The sequence below is a fragment of the Dendrobates tinctorius genome, unplaced genomic scaffold (genome assembly GCF_039654945.1).
Source record: "Dendrobates tinctorius isolate UK_male_01 unplaced genomic scaffold, ASM3965494v1 ptg000089l, whole genome shotgun sequence".
Classification (NCBI taxonomy): domain Eukaryota; kingdom Metazoa; phylum Chordata; class Amphibia; order Anura; family Dendrobatidae; genus Dendrobates; species Dendrobates tinctorius.
The window spans coordinates 19,749,259-19,776,335 of record NW_027361757.1 but is presented as its reverse complement, the minus strand read 5'-3'; the positions used below and the strand labels follow the sequence as shown (position 1 = coordinate 19,776,335).

The window sequence follows — 27,077 nt, the reverse complement described above, 5'->3', positions numbered from 1 at the left end:
TCTTTCAGATGTCGGGCGCTGTGGCGGCTCTGCTGATGTGAGCGCTGCAGGCCCGATCGCAGCGCACACTTGGGGCCCGATCGCAGCGCACACTTGGGGCCTGCCCGGCGCCCAGGGCCGCCATCAGAGCATGACAGCCCTTACTGCTGTATGGGGCCCGATGAACAGCAGTACAGAAGGGGGCCCGCAGATCAGGGGCCCCGCTCCTGTGCTGCCAGTCATCGGGTCCCAAGTGCTGTGCGTCATAGGGGCGCCGGGCAGGCCCCAAGTGTGCGCTGCGATCGGGCCCCAAGTGTGCGCTGCGATCGGGCCTGCAGCGCACACATCAGCAGAGCCACCACAGCGCCCGACATCTGAAAGATAGAGAAGAGCTGAAGGACCTGTGGTGACGTCTTCATTATCACAGGCCTTCAGCATTGATCAGCTCTGCCCCCTGATCACATGACGATGACGTCACCACAGGTCCTTTCAGCTCACATCATCACAGCATCAGCTCCATCTTCAGCGCAGGAGCGAGGTCAGGTAAGAAGAAAGTTTTTATTTTTGAAAGGGGCGGTATGTATCCCTGGCAGAATTGAGACACGGGGGCAGGATTGTAGTCACACAGGGGCAAATATGGAGACAGGGGGCAGGATTGGAGTCACACAGGAGCAAATGTGGAGACAGGGGGCAGGATTGGAGACACACAGGGGCAAATATGGAGACAGGGGGCAGGATTGGAGTCATACAGGGGCAAATATGGAGACAGCGGGCAGGATTGGAGACACACAGGGGCAAATATGGAGACGGGGCAGGATTGGAGTCACACAGGAGCAAATGTGGAGACAGGGGGCAGGATTGGAGACACACAGGGGCAAATATGGAGACGGGGCAGGATTGGAGTCACACAAGAGCAAATGTGGAGACGGGGGGCAGGATTGGAGACACACAGGGGCAAATATGGAGACAGGGGGCAGGATTGGAGTCACACAAGAGCAAATGTGGAGACGGGGCAGGATTGGAGACATACAGGGGCAAATATGGAGACAGCGGGCAGGATTGTAGTCACACAGGGGCAAATATGGAGACAGGGGGCAGGATTGGAGACGCACAGGGGCAAATACGGAGACAGGGCGCAGGATTGGAGACACGCGGGCAAATATGGAGACAGGGGGCAGTATTGGAGACACACGGGCAAATATGGAGACAGGGCGCAGGATTGGAGACACACAGGGGCAAATATGGAGACGGGGCAGGATTGGAGACACAGGGCCAAATATCTAGACACGGGGGCAAAATGCAAGACATGGGGCAAAATGTGAGACGGGGGCAGAATGCAGACATGGGGGCAGAATATGAGACATGGGGGCAGAAAGCAAGACATGAGGGCAGAATGCAAGACATGGGTGCAGAATGCACACATGATGGGGCAGAATGCACACATGATGGGGCAGAATGCACACATGATGGGGCAGAATGCAAGACATGGGGGCAGAATGCAAGACATAGGGGCAGAATTCTAGACATGGGGGCAGGCAGAATATGACAGTGAGACACAGGAGGGGGCTGAATGTGACAGACACAGGAGGGGGCAGAATGCGAGACATGGGGCAGAATGGACATGGGGCAGAATGTGAGACATGAGGGCAGAATGTAGAACGTTAGGGCAGAATTCAAGACATGGGGGCAGTATGCAGACATGGGGGTAGAATGTGACAGACACAGGAGGGGGCAGAATGGGACATTGAGACACAGGAGGGGGAAGAATGTGAGACATGGGGGCAGAATGTGACAGTGAGACACAGGAAGGAGCAGAATGTGAGACATGGGGCAGAATGTTACAGTGAGACACAGGAGGGGGCAGAATGTGACAGTGAGACACATGAGGGGGCAGAATGACCATGGGGGCAGAATGTGAGACACGGGGTCAGAATGGACATGGGGGCATAATGTGACAGTAAGACACAAGAAGGGGAAGAATGTGACAGTGAGACACAGGAGGGTGCAGAATGTGACAGTGAGACACAGGGGACAGAATGTGACAGTGAAACAGGAGGGGACAGAATGTGAGGCACGGGGGCAGAATGTGACAGTGAGACACAGGAGGGGGCAGAATTGACAGTGAGACACAGGAGGGGGCAGAATGTGACAGTGAGACACAGGAGGGGGCAGGATGGGAGACACATGGTGCAGGATCATGGGGCCGGATGGATACGATGTAGACAGATGGGGCAGGATCTGGAGATCATGTGGGGGCAGAATGGATACTCATGAGGGCAGGATGAGAGAAAATATGGCTGGAGCCAGGATGGGGGAAATTATTACCATAGGGGCTAATTAAGGGATATTATTACTGCAATGATGTATTTATTTTATTTTTTTGAGGATACTGTTTTAAATGAGGGGAGGTTCTGTTACTGTGCAGAGCGACACTATGTCGCCTTTTTTCTTCATCTGGTGTAGTGTAGAAGTTGGGAAAAAAATTAAGTAATGTGTTCTGCAAGTGGAGCTCTAGATAACTGTGTTATTTCCTGCAGAGACGAGCCCTGGCTGGAAGACGTGATGGCGATCTGTGCTGGATGAAAGATGAAAAGCAAAGATGAAGGACTTCACCTAGAGACATCACTGGTGAGTTTGTGTTACCTGTACAATGACACTATACACTATATACAGAGTGCCTTTGTACAATGTCACCAGTGATCACTGTATTACCTGTACACTGACACTATATACAGAGTTCCTGTGTATAATGTCACTGGTGATCACTGTATTACGTGTACACAGACACTACATACTAAGTACAGATCTCCTGTGTATAATGGCACTTATGGTGATAGTAATATGTTTTTTTTATTAATGATCAGTATTGTAGTATCCAGTCACCATGTGCTGGTAATATGTGGTCTGGTCATGGTGTGGTGGTATTTGTCCCTTGTATGTGCTATTATTCTGTCACTGGTGGTAATATGTGGTCTGGACATGGTATGTGTTATGATTGAGTCACCGTAGGAGGCAAAAACAGAAATGCTAGCTAAGTCCAGAAAACCAGAGAAGTTGGCAGCTATCGGATTGCAGACCCCTGAACCTATCAACACAACTAGCAGTAGCCGTGGGGGGTTCCTACGTTGCCCTAGACCCCTCGATCACAGCCGGAGAATTAAATAGGCCTAAAGAAAGAAAGGGGAAATCTAAACTGCCCCAGAGCAGACCCCAAAGCAAAAGGCAGCCCCCAACATATAATGACGGTGAAGCAAGATGAAAACACTAACAAAGACAGAAAGATAGGGGAAAATGAACTCACAACAGGTATGGCTGTATTCGTTCCTTGTATGTGGTATTATTGGTCACCATGTGGTGGTAATATGGTGTCTGGGCATGGTGTGGTGGTATTTGTCCCTTTGGATGTGATATTATTGGTCATTTTAAAAATTGAAAAATAAATAAAAAAATATACCTAAATTGTATTGGATATTTTAGCAAATGTTTAATAGGTTAGAGTAGAGTAGGGCTCAGCCAAAAGAGTCTACCTTGTGGTGGCAGATTTAAAAAATCTTTTGGTCATAACAAGAGCTGCTGGCTATGTGTGTGATCTGGAGATGGGAACTGTTAATGTGTGATTGGTGAGAAGTGGAATTTTTCTAAGAGAGAGCGGTGGGGCTGTGGACAGTTTGAGGGGTGGAGTCTCAAGGGGGCCCTGAAAATTTTGCCAGTATGGGGCCCCAAAATTCCTAGTGGCAGCCCTGATTACGTGTACACAGACACTACATACTAAGTACAGATCTCCTGTGTATAATGGCACTTATGGTGATAGTAATATGTTTTTTTTATTAATGATCAGTATTGTAGTATCCAGTCACCATGTGCTGGTAATATGTGGTCTGGTCATGGTGTGGTGGTATTTGTCCCTTGTATGTGCTATTATTCTGTCACTGGTGGTAATATGTGGTCTGGACATGGTATGTGTTATGATTGAGTCACCGTAGGAGGCAAAAACAGAAATGCTAGCTAAGTCCAGAAAACCAGAGAAGTTGGCAGCTATCGGATTGCAGACCCCTGAACCTATCAACACAACTAGCAGTAGCCGTGGGGGGTTCCTACGTTGCCCTAGACCCCTCGATCACAGCCGGAGAATTAAATAGGCCTAAAGAAAGAAAGGGGAAATCTAAACTGCCCCAGAGCAGACCCCAAAGCAAAAGGCAGCCCCCAACATATAATGACGGTGAAGCAAGATGAAAACACTAACACAGACAGAAAGATAGGGGAAAATGAACTCACAACAGGTATGGCTGTATTCGTTCCTTGTATGTGGTATTATTGGTCACCATGTGGTGGTAATATGGTGTCTGGGCATGGTGTGGTGGTATTTGTCCCTTTGGATGTGATATTATTGGTCATTTTAAAAATTGAAAAATAAATAAAAAAATATACCTAAATTGTATTGGATATTTTAGCAAATGTTTAATAGGTTAGAGTAGAGTAGGGCTCAGCCAAAAGAGTCTACCTTGTGGTGGCAGATTTAAAAAATCTTTTGGTCATAACAAGAGCTGCTGGCTATGTGTGTGATCTGGAGATGGGAACTGTTAATGTGTGATTGGTGAGAAGTGGAATTTTTCTAAGAGAAAGCGGTGGGGCTGTGGACAGTTTGAGGGGTGGAGTCTCAAGGGGGCCCTGAAAATTTTGCCAGTATGGGGCCCCAAAATTCCTAGTGGCAGCCCTGGATTCACCCCCAATCGGAACTCAATGACCGCCAGCCGCGCAGCCTGCAGCCGCCCCTGCTCCTCCTCGTCCCCCTGTGAGCCGCCCTGCCGGCCGCTCTCCTCCTCCGCCCCCGGAGCCAGCAGCGCCCGCACCTCCCGCAGTAATTCTCGGGCGCGGTACTTGGAGCGGTACGGCTCATTCTCCGGATCAGTCTTGGACTCGACCTCGGAGGCGGTGATCGCCCGCTGGTAAACGTCGCACGCAGCCTGCCAGCTGTCAGCCATGATACAAGCGACGTCCGCGGAATACGGCAGGGAGGCGGCTTTGCGACAGAACGTTGGGGCTGTATCCGAGTTCTAAACACCATCCGGACAGTAATGTGACGGGCAGGGCGTGGTGGTCGTGGTGTCGGCTGATGTCCCCACTGCTCTGGCATTGCTGTTCGTCCCCTGTGAACGCTCCGCTTCCAGCCTGCATTGTACGGTCCGTGCTCCTGGCAGAGCTAGGCTGTATGTCAGCTCAGCATAGCAGGGGTTAAGCAGTCACGATCACACACAGGGTGCCCGATAAGATCTCGCCCATTCACAGGCTCATAGCTCAGTGTTGGTCAGTGATCGGCGCAGCGGGAGGCTGTCACCATTCATTTCCCTGCCGAGCGGTGGTGGAGTGTCAGCCTGTGCCATGTTGTAATGTCCCATTCTGCCGATCAGTGCTGATCCCAGCGGGTCGGACACTTCGGTGACCCACCAGTGAGCAAGTCGTCACCTAACCTGTGGAGAAGTGGGAACTTATTTTCACTGGACAACCCCTTTAAGGTGCCGTCCACATTAACTTTAGACGACCGAGTCCATATTTCAGACACAAAAGCCTTCGATGTTTCCGCCAATATGGCCGTGTGAGGGCTTTTTTTTGCCGGACAAGTTGCACTTTTGAACGACACCATTAGTTTTACCATATATGTGCTGGAACATGGGAAAAAAAATCCAAGTGCGGTGAAATTGCAAAAAAGAAAAGTGCAATCCCACACTTGTTTTTTGTTTGACTTTATTACTAGGTTCACTAAATGCTAAAACTGGCCTGCCATTATGATTCTCCAGGTCATTACGAGTTCATAGACACCAAACATGTCTAGGTTCTTTTTTATTTAACCCCTTAATGTCCAATGAATGGTCGTAAATGGCTGCACATCCAGTTGGAAGAATGTCTCAAGTGGGGTACCACAGGGCTCTGTCCTGGGCCCTGTATTGTTCAACATCTTTATCAATGATTTAGATGAAGGAATTGAGGGTAAACTCATTAAATTTGCTGTTGACACAAAGCTAGGAGGGATAGCTAATACTAGAGAAGAGAGGATTCAAAAAGATATAAATAAACTGGAGAAGTGGGCAGCAACTAACAGAATGGGTTTTTAACAGGTAAAAATGCAAAGTACTACATCTGGGCAATAAAAATGAAAATGCATATACAGAATGGGAGGAATAGGGCTAAGCAACAGCACATGTGAAAAAGACTTGGGTATACTAATAGATCACAGACTGAATATGAGTCAACAGTGTGATGCAGCAGCAAAAAAGGCAAATGCAGTTCTAGGATGTAGTAACAGAAGCATACAGTCCAGATCACGTGAAGTCATTATTGCCCTCTACTCCTCTTTGGTCAGACCTCATCTGGAATACTGCATCCAGTTTTGGGCACCACATTTTAAAAAAGACATCAACAAACTGGAGCAAGTTCAGAAAAGAGCGACCAGAATGGTGACCGGTCTGCAAATCCTGTCTTGTTGCAGGATGTGGGAATGTTTAGCTTGCAGAAGAGAAGACCGAGAGGAGACTTAATAGCTGTCTACAAATATCTCAAGGGCTGTCACATTGTAGAAGGATCAACTTTATTCTCATTTGCACAAGGAAAGACTAGAAGCAATGGGATGAAACTGAATGGGAGGAGACACAGATTAGACATTAGAAAAAACTTTTTGACCGTCACGTGATCGGGGGTCAGCGACGCGTTGGCATAACAACCAGAGGTCTCCTGGAGACCTCTATGGTTGTTTATGCCGCATTGCTATGAGCGCTGCTCGGTGCTCATAGCAATGCTGTAATTCTGCTACATATAGGCGATCTGCTCATCGCCTCTAAGAAGCAGAGCGATCAGGCTATGGCAGCTTCTAGCCTCCCATGGAGACTATTGAAGCATGAAAAGAAAAAGTGGAAGTTTAAATCACGCCCTTTTCGACCCATTCAAAATAAAACAATTAAAAAAAAAATCACACATAGACATATTAGGTATCGCCACGTTCAGAATCACCTGATCTATCAATTTAAAAAAAAAAAACCTTAACCTGATCGCTAAACGGCGTAGCGAGAAAAAAACGCCAGAATTAAGTTTTTTGGTCACTGTGACATTGCATTGAAATGCAATAACGGGCGATCAAAAGAATGTATCTGCACAAAAGTGGTATCCTTAAAAATGTCAGCTCGGTGCGCAAATTAATAATACTTCACCCAACCCCAGATCACGAAAAATGGGGACGCTACAGGTCTCGGAAGATGGCGCAAATTTTGTTTTTTTTAACAAACTTTGTAATTTTTTTTCACCACTTAGATAAAAAAGAGCCTAGACATGTTTGGTGTCTATGAATTCGTAATGACCTGGAGAATCTTAATGGCAGGCCAGATTTAGCATTTTGTGAACCTAGCAAAAAGCCAAGCAAAAAACAAGTGTGGGATTGCACTTTTTTGGGATTTCACCGTACTCGGAATTTTTTCCCCATTTTGTAGTACACGACATTGTAAAACCAATGATGTCGTCCAAAAGTACAACTCGTCCCGCAAAAAACAAGCCCTCACATTGCCATATTGACGGAAAAATAAAAAAGTTATGGCTCTGGAAAGGGGAGGGAAAAATGAAAATGCAAAACCAAAAAATACCACTGGTCATTAAAGGGTTGAAGTGGTGAAAAAAAAAATTCAAACTTTGTAAAAAAAAAAAAAAAAAAAAGTCACCATTTTCCGATACCCATAGTGTCTCCATTTTTTTACCCGCCGATCTGACGTTTTTATTGATACCATCTTGGTGCAGATACGATCTTTTGATCTTCCGTTATTGGATTTTACTGCAATGTTGCAGCGACAAAAAAAACGTAATTCTGGCATTTTTCTCACTACGCCGTTTACCGATTGGATTCTTTTTTTATATTGATAGATCGGGCAATTCTTTTAATATATGTAGATTTAAAAAAAAAAAAATAATTGTTTTATTTTGAATGGAGAAAATGGGGGATGATTTCAATTTTTATATTTAACCCCTTCACTACCAAGGGTGGTTTGCACGTTAACTCCCGGGCCAATTTTTACAATTCTGACCATTGTCCCTTTATGATGTAATAACTCTGAAACACTTCAAGGGATCCTGGTGATTCTGACATTGTTTTCTCGTGACATATTTTACTTCATGCTAGTGGTAAAATTTCATTCAAATAACTTGCTTTTATTTGTGAAAAAAATGGAAATTTGGCAAAATATTTTAAAATTTCGCAATTTTCCAACTTTTAATTTTTGTGCCCTTAAATCACAGAGATATGGCACATAAAAAACTTAATAAGTAACATTTCCCACATGTTTACTTTGCATCAGCACAATTTTGGAACCAAAATTTTTTTTTTGTTAGGAAGTTATAAGGGTTAAAAGTTGACCAGCGATTTCTCATTTTTGCAACGCCATTTTATTTTTACGGACCACATCACATTTGAAGCCATTTTGAGGGGTCTATATGATAGAAAATACCCAAAAGTGACACCATTCTAAAAACTGCACCCCTTAAGGTGCTCAAAACAACATTCAAGAAGTTTATTAACCCTTCAGGTGCATCACAGGAATTTTTTGAATATTTAAAAAAAAGAACATTTAACTTTTTTTCACAAAAAAAATACTTCAGGTTCAATTTTTTTATTTTGCAAAGGGTAACAGGAGAAATTGGACTGCAAAAGTTATTATGCAGTTTGTCCTGAGTACGCTGATACCTGATATGTGGGGAGGAACCACTGTTTCGGCGCATGGCAGAGCTCAGAAGGGAAGGAGCGCCGTTTGACTTTTTCAATGCAAAATTGGCTGGAATTCAGATCGGACACCATGTCACGTTTGGAGAGCCCCTGATGTACCTAAACAGTAGTAACCCCCCACAAGTGACCTCATTTTGGAAACTAGACCCCCCCAAGGAACTTATCTAGATATGTGGTGAGAACTTTGAACCCACAAGGGCTTCACAGAAGTTTATAACGTACAGCCGTACAATTAAAAAATCATATTTTTTCCACAAAAATGATCTTTTCACCCTCAATTCTTATTTTTCCAAGGGTAACAGGACCCTAAAAGTTATTGTGCAATTTGTCCTGAGTACGCTGATACCCCACATGGGGTAAACCACTACTTGGGCGCATGGCAGAGCTCGGAAGGGAAGCAGGGCCATTTGACGTTTTTAGCTGTAATAGAGATCGGACACCATGTCGCGTTTGGAAAGCCCCTGATGTATCAAAACAGTGAAAACCCCCCACAAATGACACCATTTTGGAAACTAGACCCCCCAAGGAACTTATCTAGATGTGTGGTGAACACTTTGAACCCCCCAGTGCTTCACAGAAGTTTATAACGTCCGGGCTGAAAATAAAAAAAATCGTATTTTTTCCACAAACATGAACTTTTAGTCACCAATTTTTTTTATTTTCCCAAGGGTACCAGGAGAAATTGGACCCCAAAAGTTGTTGTCCAATTTGTCCTGAGTATGCTGATACCCCATATGTGGGAGAAAACTACTGTATGAGCACACGTCGGGGCTCGGAAGGGAAGTAGTGACGTTTTGGAATGCAGACTTTGATGGAATGGTCTGCGGGTGTCGTTGCTTTTGGAGAGCCTCTGATGTACCTAAACAGTGGAAACCCCCCACAAGTGACCCCATTTTGGAAACTAGACCCCATAAGGAACTTATCTAGATGTGTGGTGAGCACTTTGAACCCCCCAGTGCTTCACAGAAGCTTATAACGCCCAGGCGTGAGAATAACATTTTTTCCACAAAAATGATATTTTTGCCCCCAATTTTTTATTTTCCTAAGGGTAACAGGAGAAGTTGGACCCCAAAAGTTGTTTTGCAATTTGTCCTGAGTAGGCTGATACCCCATATGTGGGGGGGTAAAACACTGTTTGGGCGCATGGCAGAGCTTGGAAGGGAAGGACCACCATTTGACTTTTTCAACGCAGAATTGGCTGGACTTGAGATCAGACGCCATGTTGCGTTTGGAGAGCCCCTGATGTGCCCAAACAGTGGAAACCCCCAATTCTAACTCCAACCCTAACCCCAACACACCCCTAACCCTAATCTCAGCCCTAACCCTAGCCCTAATGGGAAAATGGAAATAAATACATTTTCTTTTAATTGTATTATTTTTCCCTAACTAAGGGGGTGATAACGGGGGGTTTGATTTACTATTTATGGCGGTTTTTATGTTTGGCAGCTGTCACACGCTAAAAGACGCTTTTATTGTAAAAATAGTTTCTGTATCACCACATTTTGAGAGCTATAATTTTTCCATATTTTGACCCACCGAGTCATGTGAGGTCTTATTTTTTGCGTGACGAGTTGATGTTTTTATTGGTACCATTTTCGGGCACGTGACATTTTTTGATCGCTTTTTATTCTGATTTTTGGGATGCAGAATGAACAAAAACCAGCGTTTCATGAATTTCTTTCAAGGGGTGCGTTTACACCGTTCCGCGTGTGGTAAAATTGATAAAGCGGTTTTATTCTTTGGGTCAGTATGGTTACAGCGATACCTCATTTATGTCGTTTTTTTATGTTTTGGCGCATTTATGCAATGAAAACAATTTTATATAAAAATAATTATTTTTGCATCGCTTTATTCTGCGAGTTATAACTTTTTTATTTTTTAGCTGATGACGCTGTGTGGCGGCTCGTATTTTGTGGGACAAGATGGCGTTTTCAGCGGTACCATGGATATTTATATCCGTCTTTTTGATCGCGCGTTATTGCACTTTTTGTACGGTGGTATGATAATAAAGCATTATTTTTTTGCTTCGTTTTTTATTTTTTACGTGTTTCGCTAAAGGGGTTAACTAACGGGACATTTTTATAGGGTGGGTCGTTATGGATGTGGCGATACCAAATATGTGTACTTTTATTCTTTTTTTATTTTCAAAAAATGAATTTATTGGGGAATATTTTTTTTTACAATTTAGCGATTTTTTTAAAAATTATTTTTACACTTTTTTTTTTTTAACTTTATTACAATGTCCCAGGGGGGACGTAACTGTCATGTGACAGATCGCTGATCTGTCACATCACAGATCGCTGTGACAGATCAGCGATCTGTCACAGGCACTGCTGCAGGCTTCCTCATGCCTGCGCTCTGCGGGCAGTGAGGAAGCCAGCTTCCTGCAGGCCCCCGGAGGTCCCCGCTGCCATATTGGATCCGGGGAGCTGCAGGAAAGGAGACTCCCGCAGCGGCGCTGCACATTGCGCCGCTGTGGGGGTCGCAGGGAAGCACGGAGGGAGCCCCCTCCCTGCCGATGCTTCCCTTTAACCCCGGTACACCGCGATCGTGTTTGATCGCGGTGTGCCAGGGGTTAACATGTCGGGGGCGGTCCGTGACCGCCCCTGACACATAGTGCCGGGTGTCAGCTGTGATAATCAGCTGACACCCAGCCGCGATCAGCTGTGCTTCCCCCGCGAGCGCAGCTGATCGCACTAGACGTACTATTCCGTCCTTGGGACTTAGGTCCCAGGTCACATGGACGGAATAGTACGTCCAATGTAGGAAAGGGGTTAAAAAAATATTTATTTTTTTTACTTCAATAGTCTCCATGGGAGACTAGAAGCTGCAGTTGTTTGATCGTTTGTACTACATCGAGCAGGGCTGCAACCCTGCTCTATGTAGCAGAAATGGTCACTTGCTATGAGCACCAACAGCTGGGCGGCGCTCATCGTGATCCGGCAATAACAACCACAGGTGTCTCCTGCTGACCCTGGTTTGTCATTTCCAACCCATCGGCGACCCGCAGTCATGTGACACAGACACCGATGGGAGGAGGTAATGATGCGCTTCCTGCGCGTGCATGTTAAATGCCGCTGTTAGGGTATGTGCACACGTTGCGGATTTGGCCCTGCAGATCCGCAGCAGTTTTCCATGTGGTGTACAGTACCATGTAAACCTATGGAAAACCAAATCTGCTGTGCACATGCTGCGGAAAATTCAGCGCAGATTTACTGCGGTTTAATTTCCGCAGCGTGTCAATTCTTTGTGCGGAATCCGCAGCGTTTTTACACCTCATCCATTATAGGAATCCGCAGCCAAATCCGTGTGGAAAAATCCGCAACGTGTGCACATCCTTAGAGTTTGACAGCGGCATTTAACATGTCAGCAGCCACGGGTGGATCTCGATTCCACTCACAGCTGTTAGCTGATCAGATGAGCTGTCATGTGCCCCTATCATGGGCCGGAAAAGGTGCGGGCTCATCACCGGAGCCCACACCAAATGGGGAGGTGAATATATCAGACATCAAGGGGTTAAAACAAGAGTGTGATTATTTCCATTCACTTCTTAGGGACAGTGCGGGGTGGATGTGGATTGCAACTGGCTCTCAGGAAAAAGAAACAATGTTCGATAGGAAAAGAAAAATGTTTCTGTAAAATCTGAATTACAGAGCTATTCTTCACTAGACTCACAACATGGCAGTACAGTCGTATGCAAGGGCTGGACTTATCACTATAAAGTGAAGGTATGGCCATAATGGCGCTATTACACTTATTAAATTGATATTTTTTTTGAAGGAATCCGATCAGTGGTTCTTTTTTAATCCTGTTTAATAAGTTTTCTTTTGATGACTTCTGTGCATCGAGGCAGGGGTTGGGTCTTCTCCGGCCCCTCCATTTGCTCTTCAGTGTTTCTACAGATCCCTGTGACCTGCCTTGGTTTGGAAATTTCACGCCGTTGCCATCATTCGGTGAGCGGTGCAAATGCAGTGTGAGATTCCACATCTGGTCTTCAATAAAATGGCGCCAGAATCTGTGCATGCGCAGATCCAAGATCTGAGCTGAGGTCTCCATCTACGTATGCGCCGACTCAGTGCCATTTTGTAGAAGACACAGAGATCAGACATGTAAATCGGGAACTGCGCATGCGCCACCCACCCAATGATGGCGGCATGAAGTTTCAAAACGGAGGCAGATCACTGAATAATCAGTGACCTGTAGAAACGCAGAAGGCGGAATAGAAGACCCAAGTCCCCCATTGCTGCCCCCTGCCCCAATGTACTGAAGATGTCATAAAAACATAGGGAACTAGTTCAAGGGAGCTAGTCAGATAGTTTGTGGAACGTTGAGGAACTTTACCCACCAACATGAGGAAATTATTACCTACCTCATGGGATTTTACTCCCAGATCATTAGTACACCATGTTCCAAATTATTATGCAAATTATATTTTTCTCTCATTTTCCTAAGTGGTCGGTGCAAATAACAGTCAGTCTAATAAAAGTCATCACCGGTTAGAGTATACATCGAATTTTATTGAAGAAACCTCCCAATGATAACAGTATAATCTCCAAAATGAATAAAAGCTCAAAATGCACTGTTCCAAATTATTAGGCACAGTAGAATTTCTAAACATTTGATACGTTTTAAAGAAATGAAAATGATCATTTGTGGAATTTGCAGCATTAGGAGGTCACATTCACTGAACAAAAAAGCTATTTAACTCCAAAACATCCTAACAGGCCAAGTTACATGTTAACATAAGAACCCTTCCTTGATATCACCTTCACAATTCTTGCATCCATTGAACGTGTGAGTTTTTGGAGAATTTCTGCTTGTATTTCTTTGCATGAAGTCAGAATAGCCTCCCAGAGCTGCTGTTTTGATGTGAACTGCCTCCCACCCTCATAGATCTTTTGCTTGATGATACTCCAAAGGTTCTCTATAGCAGGGTTTCCCAACTCCAGTCCTCAAGGCCCACCAACAGATCATGTTTTCAGGATTTCCTTAGTATTGCTCAGGTGATAGTTGCTTCACTTGAGCAATACAAAGGAAATCCTGAAAACATGATCTGTTGGTGGGCCTTGAGGACTGGAGTTGGGGATCCCCGCTCTATAGGGTTGAGGTCAGGGGAAGATGGTGGCCACACCATGAGTTTATCGCCTTTTATGCCTGTAGTACTCGCAGGTATGCGGGATGCATTGACCAGGTGCGAGACGGTTTAAACTGTAACTTTTATATATATATAGATGCCTATAGGGCAGGGGTGGGGAATCTTTTTTTCTGCCAAGGGCCATTTGGATATTTATACCATCCTTCAGGGGCCGTACAAACTCTGCCCACAAATTACATCCTGACTCTGGCACTGGTGTCAGGACGTAATCTTTTATTGCATGCCCTTCAGTGTTCAGTAGTGAACACTGTGTGTATGTGCTAACAGAGCAAGAAGAAATTAATTAGTTTGTGGCAATCAAATACAGCTCCCTGCACAAGAATGCGGTCCCTGAGAATCTGCTTGGGGGCCTGATAAAAGGTCATCAAGGGCCGTAAATGGCCCTGGGGCCTGAGGTTGCCCATCCCTGCTATAGGGGCTATCTTGAGCAACCAAACAAGCTAACAATAATTGTCCTCGCAGGGATCAACACAATAATACACTGGTAATGCAAACACGACTAACCTGACAAAGGCAGCGGCCCTATAGTGACCGGTATGGCCTGCTATGGGTCCTTAGTTACAATGTGTCACTTATCTTCTCTGACGTCCGGCAGAGTACTGGTCGGCGATGCTTCGGCGTTTCAGCCACTAGGCCCAGCCGACGAGGGTTTGGCGAAGACTTCGGGCATTCCCACGCCCAGGCGAGGTGGGGAACAGCAGGCTCTTGGAGAGTTTCCCGGCGTAGCGGAGGCGGTGTCGCCTGGAGAATGGAGGCCGCAGCCCCAAGATGGGAACGGGCAGCGGTGGCCTCGAGTGGCTGCAGGCAGGCCGCAGTCGCAGCCCAGAGCTGCGCTATGGTGACCGCAGGTGGCAACGGTGAAGCCTCGAGCTGGAGTGTGGCGGCGACCGCAGATAGCGGTGGGTAGGATGCGGGCTGAGGTGAGGCGGCCGCGGGCTGTAGTGGAGCGGCGACGGCCGTGGGCGGCAGCAAACCGGCTGCAGCCACGGGCTGAAGTGGGACGTCAGTGGACAGGCCGCAGCCGCGGGCTGAAGTGGGGTGGCGACGGCCGTGGGCGGCAGCGGACAGGCCGCAACCGCGGGCTGAATTCGGGTGGTGGCGGCCGCTGGGAGTGCGGGCGGACGGTCGGTGTTCCTCTGCTGGATGGCTTGGTGCTGTTTCCCTTCTGCCCATGGTGAGTCTCCCTTCCGTCTCTCCTGTCGCTGCTCTCCTCTCTGGTCTCTGGCGAAGGCCCTTGCTCTGGCTCCCTTGCTTCTTCTCTCCTGCTCTGTCGACTGCCCTCTGCTGGCGTCCTCAGCCCCTTTTAGCTCCTCCCCCAACCTTTCTAGAAGTCTCTGCGGTCCGTCCCCTAATTATGTCCCCTGGAAACAGTCCCCCTAGGAACCTTGTTGACGGCCCCCTTGGTTTCGGCCCGGACTCACAGCGGGGACTCCTCCTACACATCCCCCGTCATGTATGCTCGCCAGTCCTCGGGCGAGGGCTTGGTGAGGCCTGGGTCGGCTTTTTGAGACAAAGTTTCCTCTGCCATACGAACTGATCCTGTTCGTAGCGTTCAAGGGGTTTCCCAGCTGTTGACCGCTCGGAGCGTCCCGGAGGGGCCCCGCCCACCAAACTGGGACCCGGAGGGGCCCCGCCCACCAAACTGGGACCCGGAGGGGCCCCGCCCACCAAACTGGGACCCGGAGGGGCCCCGCCCACCAAACTGGGACCCGGAGGGGCCCCGCCCACCAAACTGGGACCCGGAGGGGCCCCGCCCACCAAACTGGGACCCGGAGGGGCCCCGCCCACCAAACTGGGACCCGGAGGGGCCCCGCCCACCAAACTGGGACCCGGAGGGGCCCCGCCCACCAAACTGGGACCCGGAGGGGCCCCGCCCACCAAACTGGGACCCAGAGGGGCCCCGCCCACCAAACTGGGACCCAGAGGGGCCCCGCCCACCAAACTGGGACCCAGAGGGGCCCCGCCCACCAAACTGGGACCCAGAGGGGCCCCGCCCACCAAACTGGGACCCAGAGGGGCCCCGCCCACCAAACTGGGACCCAGAGGGGCCCCGCCCACCAAACTCAAGCCCTGTGGAGCCCAGGCCACCGAATCGGATCCTGAGTGGCCCCACCCACCAAATCAGACCCTGAGGGGCCCCACAGGCCAAAGTGGCCCCTGAGAGGCACTCACAGTTAAAACGGATCCTGAGTTAAAAGTCTTGCAGGGGCAGCAGGCAAGTCTCTCTTAAAGGGGCAGCCCGGGCACCATTTCAAAGCACTATCTATACTTCCTTCAGGAAATACACATCTAGTTATAGTGCTTTGAAAAAAGCACTATCTTGTAATCCGAACGCTGCTAACTTCTTATTATTATTCAGTCGATTTTCCGCAATTAATGTGGCCCGAACCGCTACACGCACAGACTCCATTGAGGTGTCGTTTCGAAGCCAGCGTCCACGAGAGGTGTGCTAAGTAATTTTTGTGTCGATCGGATTTGGAGTTTTTGCGCAATTTGCGTTTGAAAAAACATTTTCCTCAATGCATTTCAATGGGAAAATGTTGCCAGTCAAAACATGCCCTGAGGCGATTGAAATGGCAGTTAAGCTCATTGATATGCGCAGGCACACCCAGTTACTATGCCAACGCCTACGAACTTCACATGACACCCCCAGGACAGAGCTTCTGCCACATAATATCAGCTCTTAAAGCGAAACCCACAGCACAAATGCAAATCTAGCTTCAAAACGTGACGCATGCCCCTGAGAGAGAATATGCACCAAAGTGGATTTAGAAGCCCAGTGCGCCAAACTGGCTCTTAAACGGCTGACGCGCCTAAGTGATTCTTAAAGGGCCGATACACCAAAATGAGTCTTAAAGGGCCAGCGCGCCAAATTGAAAGCTGAGTGACCCCAGGCTCCAAATCGGAGGCAGATCGACCCTGGCCTACAAATCGGAGGCTGAGCCACCCTGGCCTCCAAATCGGACCCAGAGTGGCCCCGCCCACCAGATCGGACCCAGAGTGGCCCCGCCCACCAGATCGGGCCCAGAGTGGCCCCGCCCACCAGATCGGACCCAGAGTGGCCCCGCCCACCAGATCGGACCCAGAGTGGCCCCGCCCACCAGATCGGACCCAGAGTGGCCCAAAGGCCAAAGTGGCCCCTGAGAGGCACCCACAGTTAAAACAGATCCTGAGTTGAAAGTCTTGCAGGGGCAGCAGGCAAGTCTCTCTTAAAGGGGCAGTCCGGGCACCATTTCAAAGCACTATCTGTACTTCCTTCAGGAAATACACATCTAGTTCTACTTCTCCGCGTTTTCTGCAATTAATGCGGCCCGAACCGCTCGGCGCAGAGACCCCGTTCAGGCGGCGTTTCGAAGCCCTCGGTGGGGACAGGTGTGCTATGTATTTTTGGAGTTGATCCTATTTGTAGTATTTAAAAAAATCGCATTTTAAGCAAAAATTTTCCCATAGGAATTAATGGCAACCTTTCCATGACCCCCAACTAAAATGGATTGAAGCCACAGTGCAGGTGCAGTGACCTTACAAAGATGGCAGCTATGCAAATGCAGCTTTCACACATGACCCGTATTAGCTAATAGAAGCTGATAGATCGCTGATTCAAGGTCTTAAAGGCGCAGCACGCCAATGGCTTCTGAGAAGCCCCACCCAGTGATGGCTAACCTTGGCACTCCAGCTGTTGTAAAACTACAACTCCCAGCATGCCCTTGCAACAAATAAGCGAGGGGGAGGTGTGTGTTTATATGTAAAATCATCCTTAAAACCCATCCTTTGTGATAATATATATGAATCTAATGAAAATGTAGAGTCCCTGTGGGTGGAGATAAGGGGAGGGGGAAAAAATAATAAATTACTGATAGGGGTTTGTTATAAGTCTCCAAAAATAATGGAGGCAACAGAGAATATCCTCATAAAGCAAATAGATGAAGCGGCGACTCAAGGAGAAGTCATTATTATGGGGGACTTCAACTACCCTGAAATACATTGGGGAACCGAAACCTGCAGTTCCAGCAAAGGTGATAGGTTTTTGACAACTATGAGAGACAATTACCTTTCACAACTGGTTCAGGACCCTACAAGAGGGGGGGCACTGCTAGACCTAATATTAACCAACAGGCCAGACCGCATATCGAATATAAGGGTTGAGGGTCACTTGGGTAATAGTGATCACAAATTAATAAGTTTTCATGTATCCTTTAATAAGATGTGTAGTAGAGGGGTTACAAGGACACTAAACTTCAGGAAAGCAAATTTCCAACGGATGAGAGATGATCTTGGTGCAATTAACTGGGACGATATCCTGAGACATAAAAATACACAAAGAAAATGGGAGACGTTTATTAGCATCCTGAATAGGACCTGTGCACAATATATACTGTATGGGAATAAACATGCTAGAAATAGGAGGAAACCACTATGGCTAAATAGAGCTGTAAGGGGCGCAATAAGTGACAAAAATAAAGCATTTAGAGAATTAAAGCAAGTAGGTAGTGATGAGGCATTAAATAAATACAGAAGATTAAATAAATTCTGTAAAAAGCAAATCAAGACAGCAAAGATTGAGACAGAGAGACTCATTGCCAGAGAAAGCAAAAATAATCACAAAATATTCTTTAACTACATAAATAGTAAGAAGCTAAAAAATGATAGTGTTGGTCCCCTAAAAATAGTCTGGGTGAAATGGTGGATGAGGATGAGGAAAAAGCCAATATGCTAAATGACTTTTTTCAACAGTATTTACACAAGAAAATCCCATAACGGATAACGTTATCAGGGATAAAAATTCTCCATTAAATGTCACCTGCTTAACCCAGCAGGAAGTACGGCGGCGTCTAAAAATCACTATAATTGACAAATCCCCGGGCCCAGATGGGATACACCCCCGAGTACTGCAGGAATTAAGCACAGTCATAGACCATTATTTTTAATCTTTAAAGATTCCATAATAACAGGGTCTGTACCACAGGACTGGCGTATAGCAAATGTGGTGCCAATATTCAAAAAGGGGGCAAAAACTGAACTTGGAAATTATAGGCCATTAAGTTTAACCTCAACTGTGGATGAAATCCTGGAGGGTTTTCTACGAGATACTATACTGGAGTATCTGGAGAAGAATAACCTCATGACCCAATATCAACATGGGTTTACAAGGGACCGTTCCTGTCAGACTAATCTGATAAACTTTTATGAAGAGGTAAGTTCAGGACTGGACCAAGGGAATGCAGTGGACGTGGTGTACATGGACTTTTCAAAAGCTTTTGATACGGTGCCACACAAAAGGTTGATACATAAAATGAGAACAATGGGGATAGGGGAAAATATGTGTAGGTGGGTTAAGAGCTTGGTCAGGGATAGGAAACAAAGGGTGGTTATTAATGGAGCACACTCGGACCGGGTCATGGTTAGCAGTAGGGTACCACAGGGGTCAGTTTTGGGCCCGCTTCTTTTTAACATATTAATGATCTTGTAGGGGGCATAGAGAGTAGAATTTCAATATTTGCAGATGACACTAAACTCTGCAGGGTTATCAATACAGTGGAGGACAATTTTATATTACAGGAGGATTTATGTAAACTAGAAGCTTGGGCTGATAAATGGCAAATGAGCTTTAATGGGGATAAATGTAAGGTCATGCACTTGGGTAGAACGAACAAGATGTATAATTATGTGCTTAATTGTAAAACACTGGGCAAAACTGTCATTGAAAAAGACCTAGGTTTATGGGTGGACGACAAACTTACATTTAGTGGCCAGAGTCATGCAGCTGCTGCAAAGGCAAATAAAATAATGGGATGCATTAAAAGAGGCATAGATGCTCATGAGGAGAACATAATTTTACCTCTATATAAGTCACTAGTGCGACCACACTTAGAATGCTGTGTGCAGTTCTGGTCTCCGGTGTTTAAGAAAGACATAGCTGAACTGGAGTGGGTGCAGAGAAGAGTGACCAAGGTTTTTAGGGAACTGGGGGGTCTGCAATACCAAGACAGGTTATTACACTTGGGGTTATTTAGTTTGGAAAATCGAAGGCTCAGGGGTGATCTTATTACAATGTATAAATATATGCGGGGACAATACAAAGACCTTTCTAATGATCTTTTTACTCTTAGACCTGTGACTGGGACAAGGGGGCATCCTCTACGTCTGGAGGAAAGAAGGTTTAAGCATACTCACAGACGCGGATTCTTTACTGTAAGAGCAGTGAGGCTATGGAACTCTCTGCCATATGATGTTGTAATGAGTGATTCTCTAATAAAATTTAAGAAGGGACTGGATGCCTTTCTTGAAAAGTATAACATTACAGGGTATATACACTAGTTTCCTTGATATTGCGTTGATCCAGGGAGCTAGTCTGATTGCCGTATGTAGAGTCGGGAAGGAATTTTTTTCCCCAATGTGAAGCTTACTGTTTGCCACATGGTTTTTTTTTGCCTTCCTCTGGATCAACATGTTAGGGCAAGTTAGGATAGGATATGGGTTGAACTAGATGGATTTAAAGTCTTCCTTCAACCTTAATAACTTTGTTACTATGTTACCTGCAGCAGCTGAGGCATGCTGGGAGTTGTAGTTCTCCAACAGCTGGAGTGCCAAGGTTTGCCATCACTGCAGTCGGATGCCAAAGTGGCTTTAGAAGCCCAGTGTGCCAAAGTGGCCCCTGAGGGGCCCGGAGCGCCAAAGTGGCCCCCAAGGCAAAGTGGCAGCATATGTCAACATGGCTATAGTGGCTACCAAGCGGCCAAAGTGGCTACCAAGGTGCTGAATGTGCCAAAGTGGCTACCGGGTGCCGAATGTGCCGAAGTGGCTACCAAGTGGCCAAAGTGGCTCCTGAGGTGCCAAATGTGCCCAAGTGGCTACCAAGTGGCCAAGTGGCTACCGAGGGGCCGAATGTGCCCAAGTGGCTACCAAGTGGCCAAAGCGGCTACTGAGGTGCTAAATATGCCAAAGTGGCTACCGAGGTGCCGAATGTGCCAAATTGGCTACCAAGTGGCCAAAGTGGCTACAGAAGTGCTGAATGTGCCCAAGTGGCTACCGAGGTGCCGAATGTGCCCAAGTGGCTACCGAGGGGCCGAATGTGCCCAAGTGGCTATCAAGTGGCCAAAGTGGCTACAGAGGTGCCGAATGTGCCAAAGTGGCTACCAAGTGGCCAAAGCGGCTACTGAGGTGCCAAATATGCCAAAGTGGCTACCGAGGTGCCGAATGTGCCAAATTGGCTACCAAGTGGCCAAAGTGGCTACAGAGGTGCCGAATGTGCCAAAGTGGCTACTGAGGTGCCAAATATGCCAAAGTGGCTACCGAGGTGCCGAATGTGCCAAATTGGCTACCAAGTGGCCAAAGTGGCTACAGAGATGCTGAATGTGCCCAAGTGGCCAAAGTGGCTACCGAGGTGCCGAATGTGCCAAAGTGGCTACCAAGTGGCCAAAGTGGCTACTGAGGTGCCAAATGTGCTAAAGTGGCTACCAAGTGGCCAAAGTGGCTACCAAGTGGCCAAAGTGGCTATCGAGGTGCCGAATGTACCAAAGTGGCTACGAAGTGGCCAAAGTGGCTACCGAGGTGCCGAATGTGCCAAAGTGGCTATACACAACATTCATATTCTAACTTTACTTTCTTACAGTCGACACCTGATACACTGCTGTAAAGCTAGCAGCGCTGTTCAAGCACCATGTATTTCCTTCAGGAAATGCCTATCTAGTTGCATTTTTTTACTGGTGACAAAACAAACCCCACATTTCTAATATTGTAATTGTTTTCTCATTACGGCTTTTACCGAACGGGATAATTAATTTTGCAATAGATCAGTCTTTTATGAATTTGGCAATACCTCATAGTAGCTTGGCCTGTGCAATATTTTCACACATTGGTCGTCAGGGGCGTGGGCAATTTCAGAAAAAGCAAGCCGGTCAAATGTAAATATATTTCATGAGCTGATGAACACAGACAGGTATTTATATATGTAGATTGGTAATACAGTAAATTGTTTTTATAAGCAGAGGCCAAAAAATGTCTTCCGTTTGAGGTGCCACCTGCAGGTCATTGTGTCTTTCTGCAGGTTTATGAAAATTAATGTTTAAACTGCATTTAGTGATAAAATCGTGGATGTGTGGTTTGTTTGGCTGTTTTCCTGCTTAGGGAAGAAAGTTTACCTTTCAAATGGTGTATCGTGTGTGTGGGGCGAAGTAATCAATGAAAAAGCAGTGCATGTATATAAATGTGTTGGTAGTGTGCATTGGGGTACTGTGGTGCCACCTGCAGGTCATTTTTCCTTACTGCAGCAGGTTTATGAAATGTAATGTTTAAATTGTATTTTGTGATCAAATCGTGGATGTGTGGTTTGTTTGGCTATTTTCTTGCTGAAGGGGGCAAGTTTACCTTTCAAATGGTGTATCATTTGTGATGTGGGTGCAGTATGAATGGGGATACGAAGGAATCACTAAAAAACTGTTTAGAAATAATAAAACAGATGTTTATTTTTTCACATTTTTTATTTATTTTGATTGGAGGAAAATGTGGATGATTTTAACTTTTATTATCTTTTTTTATTCTTTTTTTTTTTTACTTTTCACTTTGTTAGTCCTATTAGGACACTTGGACCTGTGATTGTCTGATCTCTTATACTATTAGTATATGGTGTAAAGTCTTTTTTGAAGCTCAGCACATAGATGAGCTCAAGAGGAGCACCAAAATGGCAGCAAATAGGGGCCTGCGGTAGGGCTCCTGCTACCATAGTAACCCAGCGGTGCCCCGAGAGCATGTCACAGGGCACCGATGGGAGAGGGTAATTTGAAGCAGCAGCAGCATTCGTTCCATTTAAATGCCGCACTCTGAGATTGACAGCAGAATTTAAATGATTATCAGCCGCTGCCGGAGCTTATCTTCATCCGTGTCTGTTAGAGACAATCTCCGGCTATATAATATAGCCAGTATCTGCCACGTGTGGAGAGAGCTCAGCTCCTGCACCTTCTACACAAGCTATCACCAACACAATTATGGACATGAATGTGGTATTGTATTAAGGGGTTAAACCAAAGATTTCAATCTCAAATACACAAAAGGCCAAAATTGAGACTTGTTAAAAGATATGTGAGTTTTGGTGCTGAAAAGGTGAAAAACAATTAAGAACAACAATAAAAAACATTGTTGCTTTTGCTCCAAATTCATGGACCATGTGCCACTATTCTGAAGAATTAGATGCAAAAAATGTCAGTAAATGCCACAAGGCAAAAAAAGAAAAGTGACTTCAATAAATCACAAATGATGACTCGGCCCACAGTGGTTTGTAGAGTATTTAATGAATCTCCAGACTCTGCTATAACAACAGGGAAACCTCCATCAGCTCAGTATTAGCTGATTAGTATTAGTATGAGCTGTCTTACACCACGAGCCCATAGTAGGAGGCGCCTGTCTCTATCCTGTCTATTTAGACACTGTTCACATGTTCAGGTTTTAAATACATTAGATAGGGACTGCTCCGTGAAGGGTTACTGTGACGTGGTGAAGTGGCTTGGTATACATTTTTTGCAAAAAACGTATCAACTAAATACCCTGTATTTGTTATCCAGCACTTGCTGATTACTGTCATATTTTTTATTGCAGAGTATTTTTGCAAATTTGTCATTTTGTGTTTTCTTGTTGTGTTTCAGTCAGTGGGTGGTGTGAGCACTGTCCGACCGACTTGTTCACATTTGTGCATGTCACATATGTTTTTAATCTGTTTTTTCCTTGCTTAGCATGGTTTGGGAGACCCCACCCCTCTCTTGTGTGACATGCACATAAATGAGCTGTCTTACACCACGAGCCCATACTAGGAGGCGCCTGTCTGTATCCTGTCCATTTAGACACTGTTCACATGTTCAGGTTTTAAATACATTAGATAGGGACTGCTCCGTGAAGGGTTACCGTGACGTGGTGAAGCGGCTTGGTATACATTTTTTGCAAAAAACGTATCAACTAAATACCCTGTATTTGTTATCCAGCACTTGCTGATTACTGTCATATTTTTTATTGCAGAGTATTTTTGCAAATTTGTCATTTTGTGTTTTCTTGTTGTGTTTCAGATGCCCAAAAAAGACTCAGGAGCTCATGAAGGCACAATGTCTGGCCAATAAACCTCAGCCTAAGGCCCAGAAACCAGCACATTCCGACATGGAAACTGCCAGTCTTGGGGAATCGGGGAAAAATCTTTCCTTGTAGGATCCACATGTAAGAAATGAGCTGGATGCAGTGAGGAGGTCATGTGACTGCAGTGAAGAGGTCATGTGACTGCAGTGAGTGGCAGTTATTGGTTATCATTTGAATCTCAGGTGACAGTTGGGAGAGAGCGACGGGAGCGACTTGTCTACAAGGAGCATCGGGAGAGATTTTAGCCTCAGAGCCACCAGATTTTGTATTTTTACCTTTCCTTTTCCCATTTCTAACCTTCCCCATTTCCCCTTTTTTCATTTTTTGCTGGATTTGTTGGATTCCATCATCTTTACCGGTCATCTTGTGGCAAGTATCATTCTTTGTACCCCGTATACAGTTCCCAGAGCACAATACATTCACATTACACATTGTACACAGAGAGAGGAGCAGAGCTGCGCACATTATGTGATCGGGAAGGAGCTCGATAACAGATTTATAGTTTTAGAGTCTTAAAACAAACCTCTGTGCCAAAAAATAGTCTGCAGCTAAATACTGTTTTATGCAATGGGGGCCACCTAATTGGAAGTGGGGAAACATGCTTGTGGCCTAGGCGCAGGCGATGTAGGTCACACTTTGTGCGAGCTCCTGAGGTAACCCTCTTACGCTACTTACAAGGCAACCTTTTTTTTGAAAATTTTTATTCACATTCAAATTTATTTTTATTCAGAAATTTATTCTGCACATTTTGAGATGTTTTTCGCCTGATTCGGATAATCCTGCGATATTTTATCCGGATTTGAAGACTGTGGCCTGTTAAAATGGCGTCAGTTGACGGTTGGCCCCTGTGACATCTTGCTTTCTGAGGTAAAATAAATTTCAAGAACACAATTTTTCCTTTTAAAATATTTTTTTTTATTTATTTTTATTACATACAATTATATAACTTTCTGGCATTTTTTAATCCATTTTTGCTCTGAGGTGATTACTTCCATATAATTCTTTATTTTTAATTTTATAGTCCTTCTTAACATAAAGGATTTCTTTTTTCTTGCCTGGAGTTTGTTTTATCCTATAGCCAGACATACTCGCATAGGTTGCATTACTGACGGCTAGTTACCATAGCAATGCGGTCTATACTTATTAATACTGATTTTTCAATTGTGGATCTTTCTTTCAAAACACCCCTGCTGGGCTTCTTTGGGCTTGCCCCTTGCTAACCTGACCGGGGGGTTTTCGCCATCTGTGGACCTCATTTATACACACCGGCTCCAAAGATCCTGTCACGGCTGCATCGCTCCTGCATTAATCCTCCTCCCTGTGACGTCACTGTGGTACGCAGCCGTTATACCTGTTTTACCCTGCAGGGCTGTGGAGTCGGAGCTCATTTTGGTGGAGTCGGTATAAAATGGACCTGACTCCTAAAATATATAATAAATTTGGTACAGTAGTTCAATGCAGAATGTGCTGAATATTTTTTCATAGGAATTTGGGAAAGCTATGAAATGTCCTATAAATGGCTGTTCTATTCCTGATCTAAGGCTACATTCACACACAGCGTTTTTGCTGCGTTTTTTGAGGATACGTTTTTCAGCTGCAAAAGCAGATCAGCTTTTTAAAAAACCACATCATCTGAAAGGTTTTTGAGCTCATAGATAATGTTTTCAATAGCAAAAGCAGATTAGAAATCTGCTCTATCCATTTATCCATATCTGTCTATCTATATCTTATCTGTACCAAAAAGAATGAAAGCTGGGTAGCACAGACTAACACTCCCTTTTTTTTTAGCACCAGTCAGGTACACCTCATAGCTGCCCAAAAGGACGCCCAGGACAGGCATTTCTCTTCTTCAGTAACACATAAACATCAATTGACAGTTGGAATAAATAGACTGCATTCACCACATCTTAAGGTGCAGGCTTTATTTTCAAGTGTAGGGGTGTGCAGTATAAGGTTCTGCAGCAGCTGGGGTGTGCAGTATGAGGTTCTGCCCCCCCCCCCCGTAGTTTTGATCCTGGCTAAAACCGTTTCTTATAGATGTGGCGAACCCTCAGATAACCCTAAATGAAGGTCAATAGACACAGGTGGCTGAATTGAAGAAATTGCTTAATCACCTATTTACCGTGACTAAAAAATTACAAGCTGAGGATTTAACTCCTGGCATTTTCATAAGGGAGTGGAAGAACTTGCTATTTTGCCTGTCCCAAAGAGGAAATTTAATCGCAGATGGCATTTCTGCTTCAATGAAACGGAGCGAGACACAGCTATTGGAAAATAAAATTTTTCTGGCAGCTGTTTAGGTGGACCCAAGTCATGGTATATTGCTTGATGATCAACAGCTTACTAAAGGAAAAGAAGCTCTGGCTGAGGGAGCAGTTAGGACGAGTGGCCTACAGGAGGACTGCCAGGCGCAAGAGGACTTGGGTCCTGACAGTGCTACTGCTGCCATATCTTCATCCTCATCAGATGAGGAGTTTGACTGTGACAAGTATTTGGATGACATGGAGCAGGCAAAGCGTTGCTGCAAGGAAAAAGATTTCACTCCGTCTCCTATAGCAAGCAGATTGACCATATTTCAGCAAAATGTTTCACTTGCTCTCAAAGAAAAAGAAAAATTCAACCGTTCATCAAAACTGACTGTGCATGAGGCAATTCCTTTATACTTGGAAATTGTTAGAGATGTTGCCCATGTGGTTACGGCTTTGCCTCCAACCCAAGTTAGTGTAGAGAGGTTGTTCTCTGGCCTTAAAATTATTAGGTCAGATTTTAGGTAATCTATGAAGGAGGATCTGATGGAGGCAATTCTATTTCTTAGAACAACTTCATAGACTGCACAAATCTTATTTAGTATGTTTTTGTTGAAAACTGTTTTTTGCCACTTACATAGTTTATTACATAGTGTTATATACTGTGTGTATATATATATATATATATATATGTAATCGATATTACATAGTGTATTACATATTTACAATTTATTACAGTTTTTTGTGTTCTAAAGTTGTATTCCAATAAATATATATTATGTTCTATCTAAATGTCATGATTATTGTATCATAAAAGTGATTAAATGTC

At 45.4% G+C, this 27,077-nt stretch overlaps 1 long non-coding RNA gene across 2 annotated transcripts; it reads left to right on the top strand.

Moving 5' to 3' along the window:
• Window positions 1-359: 359 nt before the first annotated feature.
• LOC141098254 (uncharacterized) lies at window positions 360-27,077 on the top strand. 2 transcript variants are annotated; one of them, XR_012234190.1, is made up of 3 exons: window positions 360-522; window positions 2,517-2,607; window positions 23,939-27,077. It is a non-coding gene; the product is annotated as an uncharacterized lncRNA (long non-coding RNA). The 2 variants fall into 2 exon arrangements; XR_012234189.1 differs by having other exon boundaries at window positions 360-2,607.